At 48.7% G+C, this 14,116-nt stretch overlaps 2 long non-coding RNA genes across 3 annotated transcripts in view; one reads left to right on the top strand and one right to left on the bottom strand.

Moving 5' to 3' along the window:
- Positions 1-231: 231 nt before the first annotated feature.
- On the top strand, positions 232-11,655 carry LOC135913837 (uncharacterized). 2 transcript variants are annotated; one of them, XR_011514426.1, is made up of 4 exons: positions 232-616; positions 1,086-1,430; positions 1,562-1,839; positions 11,528-11,655. It is a non-coding gene; the product is annotated as an uncharacterized lncRNA (long non-coding RNA). The 2 variants fall into 2 exon arrangements; XR_011514427.1 differs by lacking the exon at positions 11,528-11,655 and adding an exon at positions 10,171-11,519.
- Positions 1,834-14,116, bottom strand: part of LOC135913838 (uncharacterized) — a 33,168-nt gene continuing 20,885 nt past the window's right edge. The window contains exon 3 of the long non-coding RNA XR_010568130.2: positions 1,834-2,102. This is a non-coding gene — a long non-coding RNA (uncharacterized lncRNA). The remainder of the gene's footprint in view (positions 2,103-14,116) is intronic.

Genomic DNA, 14,116 nt, shown 5'->3' with positions numbered 1-14,116 from the left:
GCAGAGGTTATTACGTCGTGTGCTGCACTTGGCTAGCTGGGCTGTAGCCAATCACAGCAGACTGCACGTCGTCTTCTGCATAAGGGCCGAAAAAGAAAGTGTCTGCGTTCACCCGGTGAACGCAGCGCAAGCGTTAGGTTCACCCAAACGTCACGTCCGGGACGCCACATCCGGTTTTTGTTTTTTCACGTCCGTGATGTCACATTCGGCCTTTTTGGCGGCATAATAATATGGAATATGGCAGGCTCGGAGTGCACGAAGCGGTGGATCGCTTATTTTTCGGGCTTTTGCTTCTCGTAAGTATACTTCGTCTTTGCGTTTGATGTGCATCTACTACGCGTAGCTAATCTTTCGACTGCATGATGCCATATATAGGTGTTCTGTGATGATACTTTATAGCCAGGTTCCTCACGAGCTTTTGTGATGCATTGCAGGGACCGCCACACCGGCCAGCCAGTGCTACAGTGTCCTAATGCAGAGAACGTATATTACACGGAACTGCGCTCCTTCAGAGTTATTTAGAGTCTTTGTCAGAAGCACGTAACAGTAACATTACTTGGTTACGGTGCTGCTACATGGCAGAATATTTGAATGGCAGATGTCCCGAGTGCGGCATGTAAGTACGTACGTACGCGCGCTTGTTTAGCCTAAATAAGTTTCTATTGTTCCCCAATGGAAATGCACATTCCTGATGCATGGTTCAGATCTGCCGGCTAAGGGCGGTATTGAATAAAGTCACCAAATTGCGGCCTCGTTGCGGTCTCGCATTGCGGCCTCATTGCACGGTCGGGAAAAATTGCTTTAGAACCAAAATTTCGCTGCGCTGTCAGTAGCCATTCACTGATAAGCTTTCTCCGCAGCGTAATGCTCAGTGCAGATGTGATGGGGGTTGTGTGTGCGGTCGGTATGTGACCGATATTCCTGAACGCAGTGTCATTCAGCGATGTGCACAGCTGTGGCTGATTGTAGAATGTGGGCTGTGACAGGAGTGATGGGGACCATGCTCCTGCCTCGGCCAAGGTTGCAGCGATTTCAGAGCTGCAGGGAGCGCCCAGGCAGAACCTAATCTCGGCCCTATGCTGCAGCTCCAGCTTCTTGAGACGGGCACGTGGTAGTGCCACGAGTGGGAGGACGTACCGCAGGCGTGAGGTGGCTACTGCATGGTACAGCCGCAGAGCCCACCTAGTGGTTCAGCTCTGTCCTCGGGCAACAAGCTGGGAGACTGCCTTGTGGACCCGGAGGACCTGGACATGCAGGGTCTTGACAGCAGGCAGCCAGGTCAGCCGGTGATGAACGTGTAGCCCCGGGTACGTCACTGCCGGGCTTCAAGGTCGCCTTCCAGTTGCAGCTGTGCAGCGGGCGGTTGCTCTTGGGTGGAGCAGCATGGCCTCCGTCTTCCTTGCCGAGATGGCAAGGCCAATGCAGCTCAGGTAAGCAGCGGCGGTGTCGAGGGCTCTTTGCAGAGCCGAGCGCGCACTGCTGCGGCTGTGTGGTGGATTTCGCACACATAGGGCGATGTGGTCCGCGTTGATGGAGGTATTCACGTGGTTGTGGGGGTCAGTCTGCAGGACAGCAGGCAGTCGGGCCAGGTTGAACAGGAAAGGGCTCACCACTGATCCTTGTGGGACGCCCTCTACCAAATAGGTCCAGGGCCTGCTGAACGACTGGATAGGGCAGGCCGTCAAAGGCCCTCTTCATGCCGATAAGCACCAGGAGCACGGCGTCACCGTAGGCCTTGGCCTCTTCCACGATGGAGTCCGCACTGCATCAGCTCCGCCGGAAGCCTATCTGCTCATCGGCCAGAAAGCAATGGCCTCCATCAGCTTGCAAGCAGCAGAGGTGAGTGAGACTGGCCGATAGGAGCTCACGTTTTTCAGCCGGCCTTCAGGATGGGGGCCACGTAGGCTGTGCGCCATGACTCCGGCACCTGCCCTGACTGCCAGATGTTTAAGCAGTCAAGCAGGTGCAGCTGCTCGCTGGCGGCCAGGTTGCGAAGCATTTGGGTTCCTGGTGCACTGGGCTCCTGGTGCACTGCGATGCTTGGAGCTCGTGCAGCGTCAGCGGGTCCTGGTAGATAGCCATAACCTGGCTCGATGGCCACCCTGGGTGGTGAGAGAGAAGGGAAGATGGAAAGGCAGGGAGATTAACCAGGCTGAGTCCAGTTTGCTACCCTACACGTGGGGAGGGGAATGGGGAGTGAAAGAGGAAGAGAGAGAACTTAAGTGTAGGATGTCTATAGTCGGGCACTCAAGTCTGTTGCCCTCAGGCAGCGAAAAAGCGCTCGGACTGCTTTCTGGGCCAATGAACTGTGAGGCCAGGCTCCCAAGACTGGATGACAGGCCATTTACAGAAGCGAAGACCCTGTGTGGTGGTTGTGCAGGCAGCTAGGCAGGCTGACAGAAGGCTGCCCTACCTTCAGGATGGCTGCAGTGCATGGTACAGCCAGCGCAAACTGGTTGGCGAGGAGCTCCGCAAGGGCCTCTTCGCTGATGCTCAGCGTGATGGCCACGGCGAGGACAGGTTGTAGGCTTCCTCTCCTGCTGGTGAGGGATTTGAGCAGTCTCCAAGCCAGGGGTCCCCTGGACCTGCCCTCGATGGCAGAGCAGAGGCTCCTCCTGCGCCGGGCTTGGCGTCTGCAGCGGGCATCTGCACGTCTGTACTCGGTCCAATGCTCTGCCTTGCCCGTCCGGATTGCTCCACGCTCCATACGGCGCCTGGAGGCACGAATGTTGAGCAGGTGGAGGTCCGGAGCGGGGGTATCTGGTTGGGTAGAGCACTGAACAGTGGCAGCCTGAGCACAATCCACGATGGCGCTCAGGAAGTCACGGCCATCGTCCAACTTGCTGCAGTGCTTCCGGAACAGGGACCAGTCTGTGACGTAAGTTCTTGACCTAGGCCTTCTCCCAGACCTGGGGCTGATCACAATAGGGAAGTGGTCAGACCCCCATTTGTCCGAAGTTGTGGCCCAGGAGTAGGAGCACTGCTCAGTGTTGAGGGAGAGGTCAATGGCCGTGCGAGCTCTGCGGTAGACGTAGGTGGGCTCCCTGGTGTTCCAAGGTCAGCAGGCCAGCTCAGCTGATGGCATCTGTGAGGCTTTTGCCTCAGCGGGTGCAGCTGCGGCTTCCCCAATCCGTGTGGTGTGCGTTGAAGTCACTGCACAGGACTGCATGCCCACCAAGGCGAACAGCCAGCTGGATGAGGCTGGAGGGATCCCACGGCTTTCCTGGACGGATGCAGATGCTCGCCACAGCCGTGTCCTGGCTGCCAAGGCGTACCACAACGGCGCATGACTCCAAGGGGCCACCGGCGATGTCAGCAACAGGTAGAACAGCACGTGCCAGGGTGCTGCGGACATAGATTGCCGTGCGTGGCTTTCCTGGCTTATGGACTCCATCTAGGCAGGGTGCCGCAGTGCAACTGCGTGTGGCACAGGTGGTGGCACCCGAGTAGTCGGGAAGCCGTAGGTTCTCGACCACGGCATATGTCTCCAGCAGTGCGAGTACCGTATAGTGCGGAATATAGGTTGAGGTTTTTTCCCAAAAATATTACTAAAAGTTCACCCCTTGACTTACATACCGGCCCTTGGCACAGCATGAATAGTCGTCTGGCAGCATGTAGGAGCGCAGACCTTTCGGCATCCACATTGTTATCGCCCCCTTGGTGACCGACGCGGCCCAACTCGCGGGCGCTGCGCGGTTCTTTATTCTGACGAAGTTCTTTATTCTATGGCGCAGTACACCCGGAGCTCAAAGACAGGGTGGCGGATTTTGTCTGCGAGCATCGTGCCAGATCTTTGCCAGTCACAGCAGAACTCATCTGCATCAAAGCTATTGAGATCGCCCGAGAATCCGGACTGCCCAAGGAACAATTCAAGGGCTCCATTTATGGGGTTCGTCGCTTCATGCAACGCAAGGGATTCGCACTTCGACAGCGCAAATCAATCTGGCAGAAGCAGCCAGAGGCATACGAGGACAAGTTGGTCGAATTCCAGCGCTATGTTATCCGTCTCCGGCAGCAGCATGGCTACATGTTGGTACAGATTCGCAACGCTGATGAAATGCCGGTGTGGTTCGACATGCCGTCGCTCACCACAGTGTGCGAACGCGGCACAAAAGAAGTCGAGCTTCTTTCTACGGGGAACGAGCATTCACGGTGATGCTCGCGTGTACTGCAGATGGCAGAAAGCTGCCCCCATACATAATATTCAAGAGGAAGACGCTGCCGAAAGAGGCTTTCCCACGGGATGTCGTTCGCGTGAATGAAAAGGGCTATATGGACGAGGCCCTCATGCTCAATTTGATTAAGACCGTCTGGAATCGGCAACCAGGGGCACTCTTGCGGTGTCCGAGCATGCTCATCTTGGATGCCTTTCGCGGGCACTTGACCTCAGGATTGAAGCTGGCACTCCGCGACGAGAGGACGGAACTCGCCGTCATTCCGGGAGGCATGACGTCAACACTTCAGCCACTGGACGTCGTGCTCAACAAGCCTGTTAAAGACCATGTCCGTGAACAATATAATCAGTGGATGGCCGGCGACAACCTGATGACCCCAACCGGCCAGCTGCGCAGGCCGCCTCTCGTCACTGTGGCCACATGGGTGTCACAGGTTGTGCTCGCTGCCCGACGATACGGTGGTGTGGGCATTCAAGAAGTGTTGCATAAGCAAGAAGTGTTGCAAAATTTTTTGCACAAGCCAGGAACGCACACAGGAGTCCAAAGAACTTTGTCACCAGGAGAAAAAGTTACAGCACAGTGGGTCGAGTCGTAACGAAACTTGCGAGCGTCCTGGGAGACGTCGGTGTTAAGCGGGGCGAGGCGTCTGCACCAGGCACGTACCCAGGAATTTTTTTCGGGGGGGGCCCACCACCTCCATCATCATCATCATCATCATGTTTTATGTCCAGTGCAGGGCGAAGGCCTCTCCCTGCGATCTCCATTTACCCCTGTCCTGCGCCAACCGATTCCAACTAGCGCCCGCGAATTTCCCGATTTCATCGCTCCACATAGTGGTTTGTCGTCCTCAATTGCGCTTTCCTTCTCCGGCGCATTACATGACCTGCCCAGCTACATTTTTTTCCTTTTGATGTCAATTAGAATATCGGCTATACCCGTTCGCTCTCTGATCCAAACCGCTCTCTTTCTCTCTCTTAACGTTATGTCTAGCAATCTTCGTTCGATCGCTCTTTGCGCGGTCCTTAACTTGTTCTCAAGTCTCTGCCCCATACGTCAGCACTGGCAAAATGCACTGATTGCACACCTTACTTTTCAATAATAATGGTAAGCTTCCAGTCAGGAGCTGGCAATGTCTGCCGTATGCGATCCAACCTATTTTTATTCTTCTGTGAATTTCCTTCTCATGATCAGGGTTCCCTGTGATTATTTGACCTAGGTAAACGCACTCCTTCACAGTCTCTAGTGGCCGACTGGTGATCCTGATCTCTTGTTCCTTTGCCCGGCTATTTATCATTATGTTCATCTTCTGCATATTAATATTCAACCCCACTCTTACACTCTCTCTGTTAAGGTCTCCAATCATTTGTTGAAACTCGTCTGCATTGTTGTTGAATAGAACAACGTCATCGGCAAACCGAAGGTTGCTCAGATATTTGCCGTCGATCTTTACTCCTAAGCCTTCCCAGTTTAATAGCTTGAACTCTTCTAAGCACGCAGTGAATAGCTTTGGAGAAATTGTGTCTCCCTGTCTGACCCCTTTCTCTCTAGGTATGTATGTCCCTGCTTTTCTTGTGTAGAATGAAGGTAGCTGTAGAACCTCTGTAGATATTCTTACGCGAAGGACGAGTCAGTAAGACGAGAAACTATTTACAGATTATATTTACAACAACGGTTGCAGCGCTGACCGGTTAGATTCACAGCGCGAGCCCAGTTCGTTCTTCCTCCTTTTTTCTGGAGTGATGGCGCCCACGTACCTCATTCAAACAAACAAATACCACACGCATGCAGCAACATTTTTCAAGCTTTTTACGTAAGCGTTCTGTAGTCCTTAATTACGTAGTGCCTCTATGACTACTGGTATCTCTACTGAATCAAATGCATTTTCATAGTCTATATAAGCCACATAGAGAGGCTTATTGTACTCTGCAGATTTCGCAATAACCTGATTGATGACATGGATGTGATCCATTGTAAGGTATCTCTTCCTGAAGCCAGCCTGTTCCCTTGGTTGACAAAATCCAGTGTTGCCCTTATTCTATGGGAGATTATTTCGGTAAATATTTTATATAGTACTGGGATCAAGCTAATGGTCCTATAATTTTTCAATTCTTTGGCGTCTCCTTTTTTGTAGATTAGTATAATGTCTGTATTCTTCCAGTTTTCTGGGACCCTTGCAGTCGATAGACACTTCGTATAAAGAGCCGCCAGTTTTCCAAGCATTATGTCTCCTCCATCTTTGATTAAATCGACTGTTATCAGTGGCGTAGCAACAAGGGGGGGAGGGGGGTGTCAGGAGGGCCGTGGGCCCCGGGTGCAAGGGGCCAGTGGGGGGGGTGTCATATACGTCTGAAGACACCACTCTTACTGCCGGCTACACCCCTGCGGGGGAGGGGGGGGGGGGTGACAGAAGACCTACGGGCCCCGGGTGCCAGACGACCTAGCTACGCCACTGACTGTTATTCTGACACTGTTACGCTGACTGCCCTTCTGACCTCATCGCTAGTTATAGGAGAGTTTCTGTATCATTACTGTTTCTAAGTAAGGTATCGTGACTCCTCTGGGTACTGTATACCGGTCAGCTTAGAATTTTTCCGCTGCTTTTACTATATCTTCGAGATTGCTTATGATATTATCCTTCTTATATATTAGTGAATACATCATGGTTTGTCCTATGCCAGGCTTCTTATTTACTGATTTCAGGCGGCGTTCATTTTTTTACGGCTTCTTCAGTCTTTCTCATGTTATAGTTTCGAATATCAGTTATTTTCGCCTTGTGGATCAGTTTTGACAGTCAGCGAATTGCGTAACGCTGTGCGGCCGCCAGTCCCATACAACCGCGTAGAGCGCAGGACTCTGCAATTCTAGACGTACTGCGCTCACCGCGAAACCTTAGAAAAACACCCACATAAGCACAGCAGAGAAGTGGCTACGTGAGGCGGTTCGACCGATAACTGTAGAAGCGTCATTCAAAACAAGTATCTTCCGGTGGCGTTTTCTCTACTTACTTTTTAAATAAAAAGACGTTGATCCATAAATATTCTCATAAACAACGGTTAACTTTTTTATTTTTCGCTTTTGCTTGCAGTTTGGTTGTTGCCTTGGCTCTCTCCCTTAGTAGATCGCTTAATTTCTCAACTCCTTGCGATTTTTGTTTCCAGTTGCCAATTTTGCACGAAAAGTGCTATACAATTAGGGAAAAACAGACAAGGTAACGGGCGACAGTCATCTTGCTTATGGGTTTGAGGGTTATTGCAGGGTTTCATGATTGACGCTCATTCACATTATTTTATTTCCCACCTTATCTAACCCATATAACGTGTATATGGTTCCGGGCATCTGCCAGCGTCGCGGCGAGCCGTAATTCAAGGAAATAATGAAGCAAAGGCAAAAGTTAAACGCAATTGGCGTTTTCTCCGGCCGTAACTCGTTCCATGAGAGTACAGGCCAGCTGAGTAACAGTTGCATCCCTCTCCTGGTCCTTAGGTTGAACTAACAAAAGCAACAGCTATGCGCGTGATGGTTGAATAGATGGTGACAACTGAACGCATCTCGAGTTAATCGCGCGGGTGCGGAATCTATGAGAAAACCTTCCTTCACATTACAAGAGATGCCGACAACTACCGCCATCTAAAAGGAGTGAAAAAGGCAGCATAATGCTAACCGATGAACAGCTGCCAAGTCTCAACATTGATCTGGCGGCGCTTTAGGAATGTGTGAGGAGTGGTGGCGTGCGTGGGGAGGGGTGGGTGGGTATGCCACATGATTTCGGGGGGGGGGCCGGGCCCCCCCCGGGCCCCCCCCCTGGGTACGTGCCTGGTCTGCACTCTGCGAGGCGAGACACAAACTGTTCCAAGAAAGGAACTGAAGGGGGTACAGGAGTCGAAAGGAATGATACATCAAGAATGAAACTTGGTGAACAGCCATAGATGAAGAAAAAATGTTAAAATCCAATGGTACGTTGCGTAGCCATGTTATAGGCGAATGTCATGAACGACAGGATTGCATCCCCGTTCGTGTGGCCAGGGTAGATGTACAGTCGCATGCAATATGACTTGCAACACTCTTTTTCGTTGTTGAAGGGGCGTTGTTGAAGGGTGAAGCGGGACAAGGCAGAGGTTGTAAAGAGCCAGAAGGAGCTGTTGGGTTTGCTTTGACAATGAACGCAGGGTGCAACATACTTCGCAACGGCTGAAGATGGGCCAGGCCAGGAGCAGCAACTTCATATTCTGTTGTAAGTCATGTGGTAGCCTAGAGGACCAGTCGTCGCATGATCGTGAAAGGCTTCAAGCACCTCACATTGCAGAGAACATGGTATGACCGGGACCCATTTGTTGCCATCGATGTGATAAATGTTGCGATGTAAAACCCCATTGTGCAGCTTGAATTGATTAAGTTGTCGACGAAGTCAGGCGTTTGGAGGTGACGAAGAATCTTCCATGCGTTGGAGAATAGTTCAGCAGTATGGGTCGATGCGTTAGTGGGACACAAGGACAGATGGGCTGTTGTGTCTTAGCCATTCGAGGGCTACAATGGGTAAAGCCGATGAAGAGGACTCAGGACGTACACAATCGCGGAGAGGTTATGGTGAATCGTCATGATTCGGCAGAGGGTAGCAAGAGAGAGCATTGGTGTCTTGATGCTTCTTTGCAGCCCTGTAGGTGACATTGAAATCGTACTCCTGTAGGTGAAGCACACAGCAACCCAGGTGACCTGATAAATTCTTTAGCAATGAAAGCCAGCACAGTGTGTTATGGTCGGTAACAACTGTGAAATGGCGGCCATGAAGACATGGGTGAAATTTTAGCACGGCCCAACAGCAAAGCCCTCCTGCTTGGTTATGGTGTAGTAATTTTCTGCACTGGTTAGTGCACGACTAGCCTAAGCAATTAGTACTCGTTCGCGGAATGTGTTGTCGCATTGTAGTAGAATGGCATCGAGACTGACTGCTAGCGTCGGTGTGAAAGATGGTGGGCGCGGTTGGATCAAAGTGGCGCAGTACTGGGTCTGACGTCAGGGCATGTTGCAAAAGCAGGAAAGCATGTTCACATTCGTCGGACGAAACAAAGGGTGCATTACTGGGGAGGAGTTGATGGAGCGGAGACGTAAGTGTAGCGAAGTTGCATATGAAGTGCCGGAAGAAGCAAGTCCAAGAAAACTGTGCATGTCTTTTTGACGCAGTGGACACAAAATTCGAGGATGGCAGTAAGCTTCTCGGGGTCCGGACGAATACCTTCTTTGCAGACTATGTGCCCCAGAACTTTGATGGCCTTGCTGGCCAAACTGCATTTGTGTGTGTGTGTGTGTGTGTGTGTGTGTGTGTGTGGGCGCGCGCGCACGCGCGTGTGCGTGTGTTGAGCTGCAAACCAGCATTTGCAAGACAGGCAAGGACTTCATCAAGCTGTTGCAAATGTTGTGAGAACATGGTTGAAAACACAATGTCGTCGAGATAGCACAGACAGGTTTTCCATTTCAAGCCACACAAGACTTATCGATCATGCGTTCGAATGTGGCAGGCACATTGCAGAGTCCAAAAGGCATCGCACTGAACTCGTAGAGCCCATCAGGGGTAGCAAATGTAGTTTTTGCTTTGTCGGATTTGGACATCGGTATTTGCCAGTAGCCTGGTCTAAAGTCAAGGCTAGAAAAATACTCAGCACCGTGGAGTGAATCTAGTGCATCATCCATCCGTGACACGGGGTGAACATCTTTGCGCACGATTTTGTTCAGCGCACGGTAACAGACGCAAGAACACACTGAGCTGTCTTCGTGACACTTGCAACGACATGAGTGTCAACAGCTCAAGTGACAGTTGATCCACGAGGCAACAGTTGGGGTTCGATTTGGTTTATTGCAGTAAGCAATGCAGACCCCTCAGAGAAGCGAATAAGGCCAGGGGTAATCAGAATTGCTCGAGATAGGGTATGGTCATAGGGTAGAATGAATACGCCGCCATCCACAATGTTACAGGAGTTGACACCTATAATCTTTTCTCTAGGTGGCCAAAGAACGTAATCGGAAGAGGTGACGAGACGAATGCATTCTTCGTGGTTAGGAAGAGAATTGCCAGTGGCATCATCCAGTTGTGTGAGGCGCTGACGACAAGAGATAGAAGCAAACGCCAAAGATAAGAAGTCCCACCCCAAGATGAGTTTATGGGTCACTCACGAAATACCGCAAAAACAATGTTGGTGAAGAATTTAGTCTATGGACACACGAACAGGACACGGTGCGATTGGACGAATAATAACCTTGGCCGCTGCACAAAGAGAAAGGCCGGAGTAAGGCAATTCTTGTGTTTTATAGAGTCCCAAACAGTCACATGGCAATAATCGCCAAGCGTCTTGTAACATGGAGCCACCTCAGAATTGCGCCAAACAAAGATGATGGATGCAAGTCTTGCCAGATAACTACATTTTGACTATTCTGTATTGTTTGCATTTTTTGTGTAAAAGGAATTGTCGCAGAGGGTTTTATCTTCAGTGGCCTTCAGTTGACGTCATCTGCTACAACTAGCACATAAGTTAACTCCATAGCACCACTAGGATGGAGACATTGTGTCGTGGGGTGCTTCCTTAAAAGTGGACAAGAAGATTCTAAAGGAAAAGTGTGAGATGGTCACAGTAATAACCAAGGCATTTGGCATGGGAATGACCCAGCTATGAAAGTATTATCAGATGTGGACAAGCATATAATACTAAATGGCGCCTTGCACGAGTCCCAAGTGTCAAATGTAATGAGTATTGTGCATTGAAAGGGCCAAAAATGTTTTGTACATGCAAGGGAACACTATGGGCATTTGATAACAGTTGCTTAGATGTACTACATTAACAGGAACCAAACGAACTCCCTTAGACATAAGCATGCAGCAAATTCAAGGACTAGATGAAGCTTCAAAGAAGTAACTGCATTTAATGTAGGATAGGTGTGAATGACCTTTGTGCACGAGATCAGTGATAAAAACACTAAATGAATGCAGTACAGTGTCTGTATCATATCTTGTGCAGACCAAACTAGCCTGGAGTTTCAGCGTTCCTTGTCAGTTCATTTAAATAGGCACTACATTGTTCAAAGTGCAATATTGTTCTACAAAACATAATATGCAAGATGTAGCATGCTAGCCCTCGTTGCACAACAACTACTGAACCGAAACCTCAATGAGCAGTGAAGCTTCCTTGTAATTTTCATCGTAACCATACTTTCGCTCTTGAAAGTGAACCTCTTTAGTGAATTTGCTTGTGTATTAATTTTTCTTTAGGCAAGTATTTTTTATACATGTTAATGTCTCAATCCTGCTTTTTCTTTCCGGGGCTAAAACAAAATGCCTCTTATTTCACTTTGATCTTTTGACCTAGGAAGCCATCATCTGGTGCTGTGTACAGCAAGCACATGCTTCGGGCAAGGAGGGAGCCAGCACCATATCTACATCAGCAAGAACCTCGGTGCTCAAAATAAACATTTTCTGTGCAAATACCTGTCTTTTTATACTTCCAGCATGAATTAATAAGTTTCTTTTGCCTTCACATGCAGGAAGGTTTATAGGAATAAATAGTGACTGTTGAATGCCCAGGAAAAGCCTTGAAGCCATTCTACTTGTACAGTGATAAAGTACATGTGTACTTGAACTTGATAGTACAGAAACGAAAGGCAAAGTAACAGGCAAAATGCTCGGGGCAGCAGTCGTATAAATGGTAGATGAACACAGCTAATTGTGCTGTCCAGTTTCATTCAGTTTGACCAAATGTTGCAAGAATTGCCTTCAATATGAAACATTCAGTTTAGCCAGCTAAAGTCGAACTCGTACAAACTTTGGAATGTCTGCTGGGAATTTTAGCATAAATGGTATGTGTGCATCCTTCAGCAGCACCACAAGCCCAGTAAGGTTTTTGCGTTACTGTCCCCCCTCCCTTGGGGTTATTGCAGTGTCTACTTCAAGTGCTTGAGGGTATAATGGAAAATGACTCCATTCTCCAATAAGAAGGCTATATAAATATGGAGGACAAGAGCTTGTAGGCCTGGTTATAAGCATGAATTAGATATGTATAGACCAAAGGCAATATGAATACAATATGTTAAATTGCATCCATATGTGGGAACTGCCCACATCAAAGGAAAGAAAGTGCAATACTTGCAACCTACCAACATAAACATCAGTCTAGGGAAGGATTCTGTAAGGATCCACTAAGTGGACTGTTTCAGCACACATTGATTAGGTAGAGCTATAAGCTGGTAGAGCAAGTGGCAATCATCACCATGGGCTCTCGTGCTCTATTCATTCAGCGTGTACTGGAATGGACAGTCCACTTAGTCAACACTTACAGACTAGCCCCCTAGGGCTGTGGAAGCACGCAGTATATTAAGCTTAAGTCTGGAGTGCTACCTTCTGCTTATGTGGCAAGTCCTCCTGTTTACCTGTTCCTTTCAACTGAGAGCTGAGCACTGCCTAGGTTAAGTCAGAAAAAGCAACCAGCGTCCATAGAATTCAAACTATTACTATTTGCCCTATATAAGGGGACAGTGAAGCCTAAAATGACACTTGACTTGGGCCATATTTTTCGCGATATGCCCGAGAATATTGGGATTTCCCATCAATTTTACCCTTCCTACATCACATAGTGAACAACCTGAAAACTTAACACTGTTGTGCAGAGCGATGAAGGGTCAGGATTTGAGCGAGAAAACAACACATGACACCTGAGCGCAAACTATGAACTGGTTTATTTTTCTGCAAGTGAAGCATACATAAAGCCTACACGCATGCACAGGAGTCCTCTTCCCGGTCTACCTACATCCTCTATTGTCAGTGATTATGCTAATCTCTTTATTGCTGAGTGAAATAGACGGCGGGCTGACACATGAGCCCTGTGGGTCCACCTTGAGGTTGTATGCTTCCACGACTTGTCTTTTCCTTTGGTTCCTACTTTTCAGCAGAATCATTGCCTTGTGATAATCACCAGTTGATAGTTTGTGCTCAGGTGTCTATTGTTTTCTCGCTCAAGTCCTGTCCCTTCGTCACTCCGCACAACAGTGTTAAGTATGTTGAACCAACTAGCACACTGCACAATTTTCCTGATCTTGAAAACAATTGTAAACTAAAGTCCGTGAGAAACAAAGTGTTCTGTCATGACATACAGATTTATGCATGATCACTTTGCTATATAAAAATACAATTTTAGCCAATGTTAACGAAGAGCTTCACTTCTGGAGTTCACTTAAATAATGTCTGTGATGCATTGTGACAGTACGAGGTCCTGGAGATCCTACTGTGGAGATATGTCAACATTGAGCCTATTCCTGTTTAATGTATGGATAGATGCCTTCACGAAGAGTTGGAGAAACTGCACAATACAATGTTTTATATCACATGTAATAATTATGCTGTGATAAAGTGTACACGCTGAGCTTAATGTTTTAGAAAAGCTCAAGAAAAGACTCCAGAATAGGTATGATGGATAGGCAACCTTTTATTTGGCTCTCTTCATAGTGAAATCTAGACGCATCACCTCAGCCACACTTAGCAAAATCTGTGGGCTCGTACTGCCCATGCCTTTACTGCACAAGTTGCCTTGGTGCTCCCAGTCTTGACAGGTAACACTTAAGCACACTCTCATGCACGTGTTTGTTCCAAAGCTACAGCTGCTAACTAAAGTAACTCCCACATGCGATTCTGTAACTCTAGACCTAACTGCAAAAACGCATGCAGTACTACGAGTTTGGCATGGAGTCCACATGACATGTGCACAACTTCAAATTTCGTATAGGCAACAGATAACTGGTAACCTGTTAGAGTAACAAAATGGATGCCAAGGAAAATTCACCCAAAGCCTTAGGCAGGAAAATGAGGTGTTGTGATGAGATAAATAGCAATCACATTTGATCGACTGACTAAAAGCTGGCAGGGGTATTGCATTTGACATGATTGAAATGAGCTGCAGCATGGCATG

The sequence above is a fragment of the Dermacentor albipictus genome, chromosome 5 (genome assembly GCF_038994185.2).
Source record: "Dermacentor albipictus isolate Rhodes 1998 colony chromosome 5, USDA_Dalb.pri_finalv2, whole genome shotgun sequence".
NCBI classification, from domain to species: Eukaryota; Metazoa; Arthropoda; class Arachnida; order Ixodida; family Ixodidae; genus Dermacentor; species Dermacentor albipictus.
This window is presented reverse-complemented; position numbering and strand designations above follow the sequence as displayed.